Source organism: Dreissena polymorpha, chromosome 1 (genome assembly GCF_020536995.1).
Source record: "Dreissena polymorpha isolate Duluth1 chromosome 1, UMN_Dpol_1.0, whole genome shotgun sequence".
In the NCBI taxonomy this organism is placed as follows: Eukaryota; Metazoa; Mollusca; class Bivalvia; order Myida; family Dreissenidae; genus Dreissena; species Dreissena polymorpha.
The window spans coordinates 102,044,539-102,062,793 of NC_068355.1; positions in this window are offsets into that span (position 1 = coordinate 102,044,539).

Sequence of the window (18,255 nt, forward strand, 5' to 3'; positions counted from 1 at the left end):
AATTCTTTGCTCCGAGATACATATAACGCGTTTAGGAATTAACAGGCGTAATACAAATTTTCAAACTTCTTATACGAACTTTATAACGTAATAATTGCAAAACGTTCTATTAACAAACATTTCAATTAATGTTGAATGACAACTACCAAACGAACAATCGAAAAAGCAATACAACGTAGTCTCCAACAGAGTACACTACACTAAAATAATTGTTATAAAATTAAAATTCTGATTTTATTTTTATTATTTTGACAGATCAAGCGATGTGCAATGTTTTCTATGCATTTTTATTTTAACATTAGACTGCTAATTATTTAACAAGATCAACGATTATATTTAAGTGATATTACATATATACCCCGGTACTTTGTCTACGCAACGCTCTTTCGGTTAAGAAGAAAATAACGTTTCTTTCACATAAAATGAGTGGTATGCTTATTTATAAACGTTATACGTAAACAATCATAAATTTTGACGTTTGTTTAATTTAGACCATAATATTTTGTAACATATTATCGTATAAGCATGCTTCATTTATTGCTAAGGACTATTTCTCAATGACCAATGTTTATGTCAAGCAAACAACGGTACAAAGTCGTACGTGAATGACTTGAAATAAAATGTATTCTAGGTTTGAAATAAATGACAATCATCAAAAGTGTACCGCGAGTGTCATTTCATTGTCATGAACAAAAACAACAATTTAGTACTTAAATACAATGAAGAAAATATCGCATATCGACAAAAGCGTCATATTTCCGGTCATGGGTGCATATTTGTAATTACGAACCATTCACAAATGTGTGAAAAAATAATTAAACACTAAATTTAGCTTCCTATTCACATGTACACGAGTGCGTGCGTACAGGTGACACAAATGTAAGTACCTTTGAATGTGGTGCAACTGAATATCGATATAACGCCACTTTGTTTTATTATCAAACCTGACGCATGGTGTGAACACGTGAATTTATTATGGTTATTTTGCTGCTAGAGTGTTAACAATATTTTGTTTGTGTATGTGAATATTAGCCTCTCTTGTGTGTACTTTTCTTAACCCTTTCAGTGCTGGAACCGAATTTTGAAGGCCTGTGCAAACAGTTTGGATCCAGATGAGACGCCACAGAACGTGGCGTCTCATCAGGATCCAAACTGTTTGCTATTCTGATAGTGTTCTTTGAAAAAAAATGAAGAAAATGCTAATTTTATAAATTCAGCAGAAGACATTTTAGCAGACGACAAATTTCCCAGAATGCAAAGGGTTAATTGTAAATGAATAACACCACCAACTGCAGGCGCCTAGGCAAACTGTGTCACAGTGGAGTACTACTCGGCACTATGTACTTTTATACCTGAGAGGTAAACAACAGAACAGACCAGAAAAGATATTTATTACGACTTGTACATAGTACATCGTCAGAGTTAACCATACTATAATAGATATATCAACAGGTCATGTGAAAAGTAAGTGATAATACAGAATTTAGTAATGAACATTTATAAAACATAATACATGACAGTAGTGGGAATACCTCAAAAACGGTGATCACATTTTACAACAACAACAAAATATGCGAAAGGGTGGCAGTAAGCTATTATGCTGTTAACATATATGAAAATGGACTAAATACAAATTAGTCATTTTAAGTATATAATTTGGGCTGTTATGCTATTTAATAGAAGGAAATAGCCAACATATATTGCACTGGTTATGTAAGGCAGAAACATGTATAATGAAACATGTCTGTTACACACTTATAAAGTTACATTTTTAGTTCCGTACAATAAATGTTGACAATATAGTTTCTAAAAACTAAATAACATAAAGCTATACATAGGTATTGAGCATTATGTTTATTATATTAGAAGTAATTATGCAGATTTGTTATATAATATTATATAGATACCATTAAACAAACAATTGCACAAACAAACATACAATAGAACCGGCGGATAACGACACTCAGTTGGTCGTATTTGTATTCTGAACAATATTCAATATGGACTCTCTGATCAACAGTGCTTCTTTAACAAAAACAGATAACTTAATAGCTACTTCTTTTTTACATAGTCTCGTAAGGCTTAGGAATTTATACACTGATGGTCGCTTGAAATAATAAGGTTTTATGTATTTTTTCCTGATATCGTTATAACAAGGGCACATTAACATAAAATGATATTCGTCCTCTATATCACGTGAGCTACAACAAATGCAATATCTTCCTTCCTTAGCAATGCGATTAGTACTAAACCTACCTGTTTGGATTCTTAGTGGGCGACTAGACATTCTTAATCTACAGAAGTAAAATCTGATACTTTTTGGTAAAACATCTAGGTATTTTTCATATTCAAACGTTAATTTAAATTCTTTGTACAAAATTAAAACAGGACTTTCATGAGAGCGTAACCAATCTTGTTTAAAACAATCTATGACTCGGCATTAAATTCAGCCAAGAAAGCGTTTTTGTTAATATACTGATAATTTTCGAACACGTATGCGAACCCATAATCATTTAGGAGATGTTTTACATCTGTTACCCAATTTCTCTTCCCGTTAATACAATCTTTGAGAGCCTCGTTATAAACAACATTTAATATAATACTTGAAACTTGAAACTTGCTAATTTGATGAAACGCCTATTTATTTAATTATATTCAATGGCGTTCTACAAAACATATAAATATACATGCAATTGATAAAAATAAGAGTGGTTGATACTTTTATGCAGCATTAATATAAGGATTAATAATCTAAAAATATGTGATATAAATAAAAATGCTGTAAGAAACTTAAGCAATAAAACAATACAGGCTACGATATTAAAACACAGGAAAAATAAAGTATTATGTAATAAATTGATATAACTAGGGTTTAGACAATAATTTTAAGGATATTATGAGCAAAGTTTCGGCAACATAAAGATACTGTTTTATCATTAACTGAAAGGATACGTGAAAGGATATTTCTGTACTCTGGCTGTCGGATCCCACAGCTACCGGTCGCCTGTCACCCTTACGGACACTTCTTTTGGGTTTTAACCGTATTTGAACTATTATGACTACAAGTAACAAATAGACTGACTAAGTGTGACTACAAGACACAACTTGAAGGTTAAAATTTCAGTGTGACTATAAGACACAATTAGAGGGGCTTAGCGTGACTAAAAGACCGCTGGATGTTTCATTCAATCATTGAGCAGAGAAGCCCTAATGATTTTTGGTTACCGGTCACTTGTTCAATAAATATCCTTTTCGACCAAAGAAGCCCGCACAATTCATAAATTTCTTAGTCCTCTGAGTCATGGTTGTTGGACAAATAAGCCCCATACAACTGAGCCTCGATTTGTTTTGAAATCACAGGTATTCAAATTAAAATAGGTTGTAAAAGTCTCTGAAGAGAAATGTTTTTAAATTCCTTTTGAAAATTTCTATTGAGACAGAAGTCCGAATGCTTGATGGTAGGTCATTCCACAGTTTCGGACCAACAACTCCGAAACTCCTGTCCATGAAAGTTTTTCTCTTTGTGCGTTTCACATCATAACATCCGTCATACGAGACAGTAGATCGTAGGTTACGTGCTGGTACTTTTTCTTTTAAAAGTTCTGTAAGGTATTTTGGCGCGTTACCAACAGAACAATTATACATGAAGTTCAGTAATTTGAATGTTATCCTAGCCTTTACTGGTAGCCAGTGTAGTTAATACAAGGCATCTTTCGAACTGTCATATTTCTGTCGGCCGAGTACCAATTTGGCACACATGTTTTGGATGCGTTGCATTATGTTTATTTCGCATTGAGCTGTTCCATTCAAGATGAGATTACGATAATCCAGATGGGATATTACCAAAGACAAAACGAGTATTTCTGTTGCTTCTTTTGTTAAGTATTTCCTTATGTTTTTGATTTTGAGGTAGTTGTACATGGCTGTACGGCACTTAATTTTGATGTGTTCTTTAAAATTTGGTGTTTCGTCTAAATATGCACCCAAATACCGTATGCATTTTTCTGCTTTAACAGTGTCACCAGCAATATCTATTTCTTTAGATTGACATTTATTTAATTGGGGTCTACTACCGAACATGATGAATTCCGTTTTTATGCGTTCATTTTTAGTTTATTCTCGTTCATCCAGTTGTTAATAACGAGTGCACAACTTTCAAGTTCTTGAATGGCAGTTCTTTCAACTGAAGAAGATGTAGGTTTGAATCGCTTGTTTGCGGTGTGGTCGTCTGCAAAACCGTAGACTGTGAGGGAGGGAGGAACGACATCAAACAGTGTTCCAGCGTACGTCAGGTAGAGCCATGGACCAAGACAACTACCCTGGGGGACACTACACTCCAAAGAACGTGCCGCCGATAAAGCTGAATTAACACTTATGCGACAGCTTCTTTGACGAAGATACGAGTCTATATAGTTTAGTGCCGTGCCACATTCACCGTATAGTTTTTGCAACACGTCTAGTAGAATGTCATGATCGACTGTATCGAAGGCAGCACCCAAATCAATGGAGATAAGTGCTGTAACCTCTTGATCCTCCATACCTTCGAGTATATCATTGACTAGTCTAAGTAAAGCAGATTCACAAGAATGGAATTGTCTGTAAGCTGACTGATTTTTCGAAAGGAGATTGTTTTCATTTACGTGTATATTGAGTCTAAACAGAGCAGCCTTTTCAATCACTTTCGATAGAAATGATCAGTTGGTCATGGTCTATAGTTGGCATAATTCAGGTCTAGTCCAATTTTCTTACGAAGTGGTCTTACTATTGCCTGTTTAAATTTTGAAGGAAAAACTCCTTGACTCAGAGAGAGATTAACCAATTTTGTCACGAACGGTAGTTACTCGTTTAAAAATGATTTTAGTACTCTTGTTGGCAATGCATCTAACGCACATGATTTTGTTTGAAGATGATTGATGATCTTTTTCACTTCATCTTGGGTTAGCTCCTCGAACATACCGAAACATGGTACTTCCTTGTGATCGGGTGTGAATTTTTCGAAACTTGCAAGGGCATCTCGAATTTTGTTAATTTTATCCAGGAAGTGATCGGCAAAATTTTCAGCTATCGCGGTGTCGCTTTCACCCGGCATAGGGTTATCAGTATTTTTTCCTGTTAATTCTGATACACACTTGTAGAGTTTTTTAGAATCTCCGTGAAAATCAATTACTTTTTGACTAAGCGATCGTTGCTACTCTGCATTCAACTCGAAAGTGTATTTATTTCTGGCATTTTTGAAAAGTTCATATTGGTCTGGTTGTTTGTAATTTTTTCCACATGCGTTCCAATTTGCGTGTTTTGCGTTTAGTTCAAGAATGTTTATTAAACCATGGTTTTGGTGAACGACAAATTTTGTTTTTCTCAATGTATGGAGCGTGTTTATCAAGAATTCTACAGATTTCATCTTCAAATTGCTCTACAAAAGTATCTACTTTGTCTGCTGTAATTGACATTTCATTGAAGTCGTGAGTAAATGCTGAGTGGTCTATGTTTTTAAAACTTCGAAATTTTATTGTTTGACTATTGATATTTTCTTTTTGTACTTTGGTAACGACTTTAACTACACAATGGTTCGAAAAGAAAGGGCGTGGTTCACACGAATTGATTTCAATACCATTTGTAGCCTCAGAGATTACTAGGTCGAGTGTATTTCCCTCTGTGTGTGTGCTGAAATTAACATGTTGTTCCAAACCCATTGCTACAAGAGAATTCTTAAATTCAGTCACAACACTGTTAGTTTTGTTGACATGCAAGTTAAAATCTCCAAAAATCATAAGATTTGAATAGTTGGGAACTATGTCCTCCGTGAAATCGAAAAATTCTGTTAAAAATTGATGTTCAGACCCTAATGATTGTGGTCTGTAAACGCCAATTACATCAATTGTAATGTTTTTGAGAATCAGTTGCCATATACCATGTTCAAATGTCCGGGTATTACTACTTGACACTTTTCGTACAGTAACCCCAGTCCGACAAGTTAAAGCCACTCCGCCGCCTGTTCTATTTGAACGATTTACAGTACTCATAGTATAACCATTTTGATTTAAGTCTGAGGTATCTATTTGGTGTTTTTTTTTTATATTATCACTTTCTTTGATTTTAAACCAATATTTAATTATTCTAATGTATATATGGATATAAAGTGGATATCTGCCCAGCTCACCGTAGACTGCAACAGAACACGTATTGCTGTTTACTCTTCATAGTTGTTTACACAATTTAAGGTGACGTTCACGATCTGTTATCTCGGAAAGCCATATACTGAGTGCAGAATCAGCGGGGTTTCCTGGGTTTTGCACACGGGTTGGACAGAGTGTGAGCACACCGTTAAGAACTTTATTTTTGCAAATATCTCAAGTTATTGAAATACATTTGCATAAAAGACAGTTTTTCTTGCAGTTTGTGTCGATATCCTAAGATTTAAGGATTAATCCTTTAATACGTTTGAAATCGATGACAAAATTCCAAGTTTCGTGAAGCATAGCCATGTACATAAATGGCAGTAGACATCGAATTTTTAAATAAAGTAAGTCTAAAGTATTTCACATTGCCATACACAAAATAGAAAAAAACTGCCTATTATATACTAGTTAAAATTCTTAAGAAACATTTTTTTTAAGTTATTGGACAAAAAGCACCACTTAACAGTGTGTGTAAATTAATTTTCATTTACTTGGGAACCCCACAACGTTAGTTAATCTTGCACTCGGATAGATTATGATTGTAACTATAATTCCAGACAGAGTATGTTCAGTCCAAGGAGACTTAACCCATTTATGCCTTGCGTCTAGACAAAAAGCCTTGGCAAACAACGTAGACCCAGATGAGACGCCGCATGATGCGGCGTCTCATCTGGGTCTGCGCTGTTTGCTTAAAGGAATTTCTGTAAGAAATATTCTAAATATAGAAATAAATATACTAGACATCCCTAATTTTGGAAATAAATTGATCCAATTTAGAAGGATGGGAGAGTCCACTAGGCATAAATGGTTTAAACGCAGGTCAGGAGTTGTGTTTTTTTATCTGAGCTAAGAAGTTTCTACATCGATACGCAATACAAAGTAAGTCTAAAATTAAGAATGAAGACATTAATGAGCTTCGTTTTTAAAAATTAAGCTAACAAAGAAAAAATATATACTAATTAATATTTGAAAGTCCGTTTAATATTAGTAGGATAAAAAGTTGCATATAATATCCTATTATGTCACGTAATACTAACGTTATTTAATTATATAATAAAACATTTAGGAAAAGTCAATGTTATTATGCATCAAGTAACCCATGGCATTGTATCCCCTATGTTATACGCATTTCTTTTTTTGCAAATGACGCTATATTGTAATTCTTTTTCGACATGCATGTGGTTACAATATCGAGACTTGTTATTTAGATAATAACACACGGCAGAGCTGGGCCGGACGATTCTAGACGTCCGGCCCAGCTCTGACGTGTGTTATCGTTTCTATTTAATATCATACTATTTTGTTTCTTACCCAAAATTCATTTTAGAACAAGCTTTCCGTACTTTTATTTTCTTTCGTTTGATTACGCAATTAATGACTTATCTCATGTGACGTAACTTCTGTGACGAAACACATCAGTTTTAGCTAAACTCTCTGGATTCTGCAATTCGCCAAATAGGTAACATGATATACGTATACCGAAGAATCTAGTCCGTTACTGCATTCAACCACTTCGCATCCAGATTCTGCATTCGCAAAAAAATAGCTCCAATGAGCGCAACGTCTATTCACTGTGGCATTAGCACCCGAGAAACACGCAGTCCTCATGGAAGTTGTATACAGCGACGAAATACCGGTTCAATACTGAATTATCTACACTTAACCGATACAGCGCATGTATGTTCTTTCGTTTTAAGATATCAACTACGTTCGCGATATGGGCGACACAATTTAATTACCACGCGCTACATTTTTGACTCTCAAAGTAATGTTCTCTGCGCTGCAAAGTTTTTATATGGCAATTCGCCCGTGCTTTTCATGCCAGTTTTGAACTTTTTCCTTACACCTGAAATACGTGTTGTGGTTTTCACTTTCACAGCAGCTTATTATTTTTTAATGTTTTCAAAGTAATCAAAACAATCTCGTATATGTCCGTCCTAACAGTAGAACATTATCAACATTTATTTTTTGTTCCCATAAAGTTGGTGTATGACCTACACTGTGTCGGTGTGACTTAAAATCCAGCAAATAAATTAATTGAATATATATATTCCATCTGTTTTATTCAACAAAGGTGAATGGTTGGCATCACGGTATATATTATTTTTACGACCACAAAATTTGAGCAAATCGCCCCACCAGTACTTTTAGTACTTTGATTTAAGAATCGAACGAATCCAAAACGTATTAACCTTGTAAAGCGGAACGGATGGAACGTTTTTAGCTTTCTATTTGCACATTGACGGCGTGGAAGGTACATAGCAACATTGACTAAAGAAGAATGCCAGAACTCGTGGTTGAATATTATACTGTATAGCGTATAAATGAACATTTTTATAACAAAATCCCTATCTTTATCCAATGTCAACGAAGTAAACTGTGATTTATATTACGGCGATCCAGGCAATTAAGCTGGCAAGATTGGTGGGAACTTTTCCCTAAGTCTAGTCAAAATAGGGAAGATGCCACTAACTAGAAAACGTAAGTGCACTTAGCGTTAACAATAAAACGGTGATAAAATGTTATCGTTATATTTTGTGATACTTCAAGAATTGCTTAAAGAAGTATAAAATACATAACTAATTGTATAACCACGAATGGCGGAGTGGTCTAAGAGATTGACTTTTACTCCATGGATCAGTGGTTCGAGCCCAGTTGAGTATTCCTTTTTTTCTTCTTTAATTTTATTCTTGTTTGATTTTTACTGGATCTTTTTAGATCCAATGTTTACATTTATCAATATAAATCAATTAATGATAAACTGAAAGACACGGCAAAATCTGTGAAAAGGTCCCTTCAGCGGATTTATTCTTATAACTTAAGATATCGGCATAAACTTCAAGAAAAACTGTTTTTTTTATGCCCTAAAGATTTTTGCAAATGTTTTTCAATAACTGGAGAGTTTTGCGCAAATAAAGTTATTAACGGTGTGTTTACATTCTGTCCAGACCGTTTTTTAAAGCGAGAGTATACGATTTTGTAAAATAATAATGAATTTATATAAAATGTGTAAAAAAAAACTTACTATACATATATTTTAATGTAAATTACAATAAAAGTTAAGAAGAACATGTGTCGAAAAATGCGAAATAAGCCATAAGATATTTAGTTCTGAAATCGAAAATGTCTGTACAGTCGAATTCCAGAGGGGGTAATCACGTGACAAACAAGATGGCGACGTCTATGTCGAGGCAAGTATTTTTTGTCGTTTTATACCCTTTATTACGTGTATTTTTTTTTTAATTCCGCTCACTTTCCAGCCATATAAAAAAGATAAATACTGGCTTTTATTTCATAGTAATATTCACTCTATATATAAACCTTACTCTTTGCGAATTTTCTTAGCGGGATGACCTAATTATGGCTTCACTAAGACAATTTTCGGGGAGTAAAGTCGCGATATAAAGCGATTTTAAATACGAAATAAACGCTATTCACCTTTTTACTGATATGGCTGGAAAGTGGGCGTCATTTAAACAAGAGCTGTCAGAGGACAGCGCGCTCGACTATTCGAGTGCTTGACAGTACAACATAAGCCATCATGGGGAAATTTTTCAAATTATTCAATAAGGTAAAGGTTATAGTTCAATTATATTTTCCACAATCTGTTGAACATTTGTAAACACATTAAACAAACTAATTAGATTTTATTTCAAGTTTGATAGTTGGGGGGGGGGGGGGGTGAGAGGAGGTATAATGTGGAGTGTGGTCATTAATCAGACGATCTTTCAAAAATAAAAAAATGAAAAATAATTTTCTCCTTTATGGGGGGGGGTGGGGCACGGATTCTGGGTTGGGGCGTGGGGTATTGTTTGGGTGGAATCCATGGTGGTATTCATGTTAGTGTTGTTTTGTCAAAGTATTAATAAAATCTTATCATAAATAAAGAAGTTATGGCAATTTAACTAAAATTTATTCTTTTGACCTTGAGAGTCAAGGTCATTCAAAGGTCAAGGTCAAATTGAACTTGCCAGGTACAGTACCTTCATGATAGTAAGAAAATATTTGACGTTTGAAAGCAAAAGCTTTGATACTTTAGAGTAAAGTGGATCTAAACACAAAATTTAACAACATATTCAGTTCCTTAGACAAAAAAGGGCCATAATTCTAAGAAAATGCTTAATACAGTTGTCTGCTCTTGTTTATAGATTGGGGTCATTTTTGTAAAGAAGTTTGCAAAATATGAAAGCAATATTTCAAGGGACATTGAAAATATTTGAGGTGGTACGCAAACTTTAACATAGATTTGTCAATAATATGCATATTCTAAGTGAAAAAAGGGCCATAATTCTTACAAAATGCTTGATACAGTTGTCTACTCTTGTTTATAGGTTGTGGTCATGTTGGCTAAAAAGTATGCAAAATATTAAAGCAATATGTCAAGGGACATAGGAAATATTTGGGGTGGTACGCAAACTTTAACATTTGCACGCTCACGCCAACGCCGGGGTGAGTAGGATAGCTCCACTATATATATTTCATATATAATTGATGAGCTAAAAATAAACAATAGTAATAAAGGGTATAAAACGGCGAAAAATAACTGTCTCGACATGGACGTCGCCATCTTGACTATAACGTGATTACCCCCTCTGGAATTCGCAAGCATGTAAATCATGCATGTACGATGTGAATCTTAATTTAATTTAACGGTTCATTTTAACTTCCTGCAACGATATCTATTCATACGAAACACGAACACTAACTAAAAAGACGAATGCTTCGGTTATTGTAGGAAAATATGTACGAAATATCTTCGTCACCATCGGCTCGGGGAGCTAATTTGTCTTTACTGTATTTTCTGAAATTTATCTTCAATGTATAATTTTTCTTGCCTATTTTGTGTTATTGTAACATATTTTTATCAATATATTACAATTTAACACATATAAAAATCATATAGTCTCGCTTTAAACCCCTGAAAACCCCGTTTATCATGAACCTTGTTATTGTGACTATTTGTACAGTGTCATTATACAAATAAGTGTACCGTTACAACAAAACATACATAAATAAACTCTATGAATAGTTCTTTGCTCTTTATTCAGTTGTTACCATAATGTTTCAAAGTCCTTATAATTCTTTAAATTAGTTGTTAATGCAATACTTCCAAGTCCATGCATTTCTCCAAGTAACTAACAACGCTTCCAAGACATGACGAAATCCGTGTTAATCCACCCAGACAGGACCCCACACCAACCGGGGCCCTGAAGATAAACCTCTAGCGTCCCTCCTATGGCTTAAATCCTTCCTTTTTAGTGTCCAAAGAAGCATTGCTGATATACATTTATCGTTACATAAACATGTCAACTTGATGGGTCAAACCAATTTAATGAAATGCATAAACGGGCGTATTTATTATCGGGTAATTGCACCGTCACGAAAACAAACATTATTTAAACGGACTGAACCCATTTACAAGCGTGCTTATACTGTCAACAAACTAATGAGTCTCCGGCCACACTGATGTAAACACAGGGCATGCATTATTGCGAAAAAGATACATGTATATACATCAATTATGCGACATAAGGACGAGGTCATGACTTAAAGAGCTCGTGTTCCATGCGGTGTTATAAGGCTCAAGTACCTCCGTCTAAATGCAATTTAATGAGCCGTAACACTTCCCCCATTTTCAGTAACAGAGAACTGTACCAACCGACACCCCGTCAAATATCTCGCCTGTAAATTATATTTGTGTTATATATTTAGCAAGGGTGACCTTGATATTCACCTATCTGGTCACAAACGTAACCAAATGCTTGATCCACTATATTAGCGATAGATATGATTTCCTGGACATAAAACATTGACCTGCATTTCCTAAGAAGAAAAAATACTATAATGGGGCATAGTCTGCTAATTTGCAGATAAGAGTTACGGGCCATGGCATATGACCTCGCATGATGATGGTCCTTTCAAAAGTACGAAAAGGGCTTATCTCAACTTCAGCTGCATCAACAAATAATTAGCATAACCGACAACGGTATCACTACCGCCAACTTCTATGGCGCACCAAAAGGGTCGAAACTTAAACTTCTGCTGCAGCAGAAAAAAATGCTGCTCGAGCAGCCATATGCTGCTCGGGCAGCAATTTACTGCTCGAGCAGTATCTAGATGCTCGACCAAAATTCCTGCCCGAGCAGCATTTTTTTCTGCTGCAGCAGAAACTCCTGCTCGACCGGCATTTATTTTTAGAATAAGCCCTTGAACCCGTCAGCCAATCAAAGATGAGCTTACAAACGGACGACATAAGCTACCTTTACGGAAACGAAATAGACCTGATAATAAATTAAGAATCTGTGTTTAAATCAATTATTATTAAATTCTCATCCTGTTTTCGTAGTTGTTATTTATTTATTTATTTTCAAATCGTTTTGCGTTATTCATCTTCAAATGAAAAAATATAACAAGAGTTCTGACTGGCTGATGCAATAATCTAAAAATAAATGCTGTTCGAGCAGGATTGTTCTGCTGCAGCATATTGCTGCTCGAGCAGCATTAGTACCACCACAACCGATGTATGCATTGACACCACTAACACGAGCATCTCCAAAACAGCATTATCATCATCACATATCAGCTACACTGCAAATGACACAAACATCACTTATAATGAGCATCACAACTGGAATCATTATCACAAATACTGAAGTCAGCATCCCACGAACGGTATCACATTCACCACCAACAATATTAGCAACATCGCTTCAGATACACACATTTCCAACTATCGGCACCAAGATCACCACAACCGACATTAGAAGCACTTACGACGAAATTTCAAGTATCAGCAACAACATCAGTAACTTTAACGTGATCTACATATTGACTAGTGATGAATGGATTAAATCAGTATTAAAAGTCCCATTAACTCTCAAAATCAACGAATATTTCGTACAATATTTAGCAAATTAAAGTTAACAAATAAACAATCAATGTTAATTATAGCAATAGCCTCAATTTCAATCCTAGATGTTGTATGCTTTAAACAGCTTCGGAAAATCAAAGCACGTCTCGCGTTCGCTCGTAATTTTCGGATATCGTAGCGAGAAATTAACATGGAATATAGTGTCGCACAAATAATACAAACGAGCATTGTGCAGTAGCAGCAGCAGCAGCAGCAGCAGCAGCAGCCAGCAGAAGCAGCATTAGCAGAAGTAGTAGTAGTAGTAGTAGTAGGAAGAAGAAGAAGAATTAGAAGAAGAACAGTTAAAAGAAGAACATCCAGTAATTGTACAGTATATTTGTAGCGTTAAAAAAAGCGCATGCATGATAATACATGAAATTCCTCGACCAAAACTGCAATCATATCAATCGAGCGGGTGAGTGTACAAGGCCCCTGTGAATTGGGCGACCGACCGTTTTGCAGCATCATATCTAATTTGCAAATACCTTGTGTCAAATTTCCGTTGTATGTTAAATGCCAACAAGATGCTTTCTAGTATTTGCGTCTATATTGGTCTGGACTATTTTAGCCAGCAATGTATCAAATATCAGCTCAGTGTCATGTGGGACGGAATCCTGTAATGTTGTTAATCAGCAATGTTATGGTTAACTCGGCATTTTCCTGACAACATTTGCAGGGGGCGGAGAATTAATAAGATATTCATAAATAGCCACTCTCGCACACATATTCATTTAATAATCATTATAAGCAGCAACAGCTGCAGTAAGAGTTGGATGTGTTAAATAATGATCAAAGTAACAATAACGACAATAAATATATATTTTTTTAAATTATATTTACATGTATTATTATTATATTTTTTATCATTATCTGAACCATCATCATCATCATCATCATCACCATCATTATCCTCCTCCTCCTCCTCATCATCATCAATAACAACAACAATAACAACAACATCATCATCATCATCATCATCATCATCATCATCATCATCATCATCATCATCATCATCATCGTCAACATCGTCATCATACCCATTTATGTCGTGGTCTTCCTACTCCTACTGGTCAAAATTGTCAGCAGTTGGAGCAGAAACAGCGGTATAATCAGTATTCCCATCATCAACAACAACAGTTATAGCATAATAAGCATCACCATCGTCATCATGTCCTTAATTGTGTTAGTTACAATTACGAATACACTTTTCTCGCGGCAAACATTATACTCATCATGACGTTGGTCACTCTCCCTCTCTCTTACATTAACTCAAATACGTGTTTATGCATTGAACTAAAATGGTTTCGTTTTATAATATTTAAAAGACACTTAGATATAAATAGTAATTGTCACTTTTGCACTTGAAATGTCTTACAAGAGAGACCTGGCAGACAAACTGAGCTGCGTCGTGTGAAAAATGGTCCTATAGCACATGATGGACCTGCGCTGTCCGCTGCAAATTACCGCACGGTTTCATGATTTTATTAGCGTACAGAGTAGCTCTTGACATGTGTGCGCACAGGCACAAACTTGTCGAGAGCTACGCAGGCCACGTGTGGAATAAGACCTGGAATAAGACCTATGACACACACGAAAATGGGGTTTAAACAGAGATATGTTAAGATCATATAAACAAACACATACATGTAACGCTTGCTCTCAATTATACGAGATACATTATATTATTAATATTTAATCTTGTATGTATGAACAAATTGGGCTGAAATGTAAATGAGAGCATTCAAAATATTTTGTTTCTTGCAAAACGTCGTAAAATTACAATCCCTCTCAGGAAAAGCTAGCGGATTTTGAAGACGATAATTCAAATAAAATTATTATCAATACACACCGCAGTGCTCATGTCTCTCCTTAAGAATACACCCAAGAGGTTGGGAGGGATGTCCATCATAAGTTTCCTCTAAAAACGATAGCAACCATCCACACTCCTTCAAAAACAATCCAGACACATTTGTACATCGCATTCATGATATGGTGGAGGTTAGTGTGATTAATAATCCTTACACATTTTTACGCGAGGCTAAACCATGCCAACAGCTGCGCCAGATGTGTTGATTATAAACGGTGGCCGTTATAGTCAGCGTGAAACGTAATCCGTTTAAACAAAATAACGTGTCATTTTATTGCATCATGCATTTGGTAGACACACAGGTGATTAGCATGTGGCTATGATATTATTTAGTACAAACAACATTTCGATTTAAAAATAATTAAATTATAACGAAAAAATCAACTTCTCTGAAAAATATTTTCACTATCAAATATATATAACAAGATAAACGACTCAAAATGACCCGACAATAAGGTGCATCAATTTGAACAGCCATTTCTTCATAAATTGTGCAGCGATTTCTATAAACTTGGTCTTATTAAACGCAGAAATAAATTTCCTTTCCTGAAATGTAAATATCTTGCTATATTTTTACAAAAGCTGGGTCAAATTTTAAGACATAACACGATACACAACTCGCGTGACCTGCTTGTCGTTGGCAATACATGTACATGCGATAATTTTAAATGATTTCGATCACTTGTCTTAATAAATGTACACTTATTAAAAAACTGAACATATACAAATATGAGTACTATTACGTACACAAAATCACAAGTCTTAGCATGGTTTAATAAAAAATTAAGACAAATGCGCATAATGGCATGGCTCGCTTAATTAAACAGACGGCCACATAGATGGCGAAAAAACAACAACACCTAAATTAATATTTATTAAAACGGGAAATTTATAACATCTCTATTTTGGAAATATACGAACTTACTTTGCAAATCTAAACATGGTTAGACAATGGTGTAACTTGGATAAACTAATATAGATGCCTTTCCTTACCATTACACTATATTCTACGTTATGTTTCCTCAGCATCTTTTATTATACCGCCAATTGTATTTTCATTTCTCAAGAGAATAGTCATCGGTTTATGCGTAACATTACGTTCAAGACTAAATGTCTATTTGCCAGATAAATAACTAATATATTGCTCGGTTAAGCGATTCGCTTGTAAATCCAGTTTCTGCAAGTTTAATAGTAGCACAACCGACCGATATTTGCGAAAGGTTATGCTTTGTTTGAATTCCCCAAAATACAAAACTTGGCTGCAAGAAATAAGATATGTACATGTATTTGTTCGAAATTTACCTATAGAGCTATTTATAACAATAACCTAAACGAGTACATTTCTACCAAGTCTATATTAAATGGTCATGAACTGTATTTAAATACAAATACATGTTAATAAAAGAGGTTCGTTGTCCTTGAGATTCCAATTACTAAAAAGTGGAAATAACTATAAAGTATAAGATGACGTTTTTTGAGACTTTGAGACTTCTATCTGCATTGTTGGCCTTATACATCGCATACTTGTACTTTGACGGTTTAAAGATCAGCGAGTATCATGTTCGAATACATGACTAAAAAACAAAATTAGCCGCGCCCTGAGAAACTTGGACTTAATGCATGTGCGCTTAGTATCGTTCCAAATATGCTTTCGCAGTCCACACACGCTTTTTAGGACCGATACTTGTCCTGTTATGGATTGTTCTTGTTAAGGAAGTGTCTTTTAAATGGAAATCAATTCTAAGCGGAAAGTGACGACCCTGATTAGTCTGTGAGGTCTGCACGGTCTAATCTGGCACAATACTTAACGCAGATGTATAAAGCCCGGTTGTACCAGAGACCGCCTCATATTGAAATAAACCTGTATAATGGAACACATTCTCCTACGTTACTACATCATATAAACAGCCCAAGATCGTGTAATGGTTTCAATGTTCTATGTGCGTCTGTTTAAACTAAGTGCAATACTTTATTGGGCTGTTTTGTAAACAATTTAGCAACACATCGCACACGTAAAAGATTTCAATATAATAATAACTTAAATGTATATGGAAATACGAAAAATGTGGTAAGCTTACTCACAATTCCGAACTATTTTTTATGATAATGAGAACTCTTAACACCACGCTGTCAACATTGACGATTACATTGTAATGAATACAAGACTGTGAAGTGATTCGCAGTCAAAATAATTGCCACTCAGGCGCATGGTGATGACGTTAATTCCAACAGTCGTAGTATGCATTAATTTAAGTCAGTTCTATCGCGTTCACTTCAATTATGCAGTGAAAACAATAGAAGGAACGCACAACGAACAATTGTAGAATGAACGTGTTTGCAAAATAGTATCTATATATATTAAAAAAAAATTATCAACGTTTTTATTTTTCATAATACTTTTGACCATGCTTGAATATATCAAGTAATCAGTTCCGACTGCTTTTTCATTCGATCCCACGACTTGCTAATTCGTTTTCACGCACTATTACCGTAATTACTCTAACTTCTCTGTCTTGACCTGCTAAGCAACGACGTGAATCTTCTCGTCTACGGGCGTCTCGTAAATGGAAGAGTATAACGAGCATCCCATGACATGTTTCATCTAAGACTGTAAAAGTCATTCCTAAAAAGCAATTGCTACGGAATGCCTACGTTTGAATCAACTTTATAGTATGCAACATCGATCTTTAATTTTATACCGTTTAAGACGAATTAAACACACAAAATACTTAGTGGAATTGAGCGATGTACAATCGTGTCGGCAATACCGAAAATTTACTTAGAGCGAAAAATGTTAAATACGGATGGTTATGTTACCGCTTTCGTATTTTAAAATATTATTATGACATTGTTACAATATGTTGTTCTTGCTTTACAAAGAATGCGCAGGTCATAAAATAATTCGTCAACATAACTCCATACTCCTAAATGCTGGAAATACATATCGATGCATTTTAAAGTAAACACCGATTTGCATTTGTTTCAATTAACCCCATTTGCTTAGCAGTATTTTTTCTCGATTGCAAGAAATCGTTTTAAGATCAGACGCGGGTCAGTTTAAGATAGATGTGCAATTATGTGTAAATTTTCAGTGGTTTTCGCAACACTTTTGTGAACCCCCAAAATAGGCAATGCATTTTATTTTTCTGGAAAAAAAGAAATCGATATCGTCCCACGTTTTGTAAATAAATATTGTTTAAAAAAAATCAGCGTATATACTTTTCAATTTAAAGTTAGTATGTAAGAATGTTATTCAGTAACTTAACATGAAAGCAAAAGAAACAAACAAAATAACTACG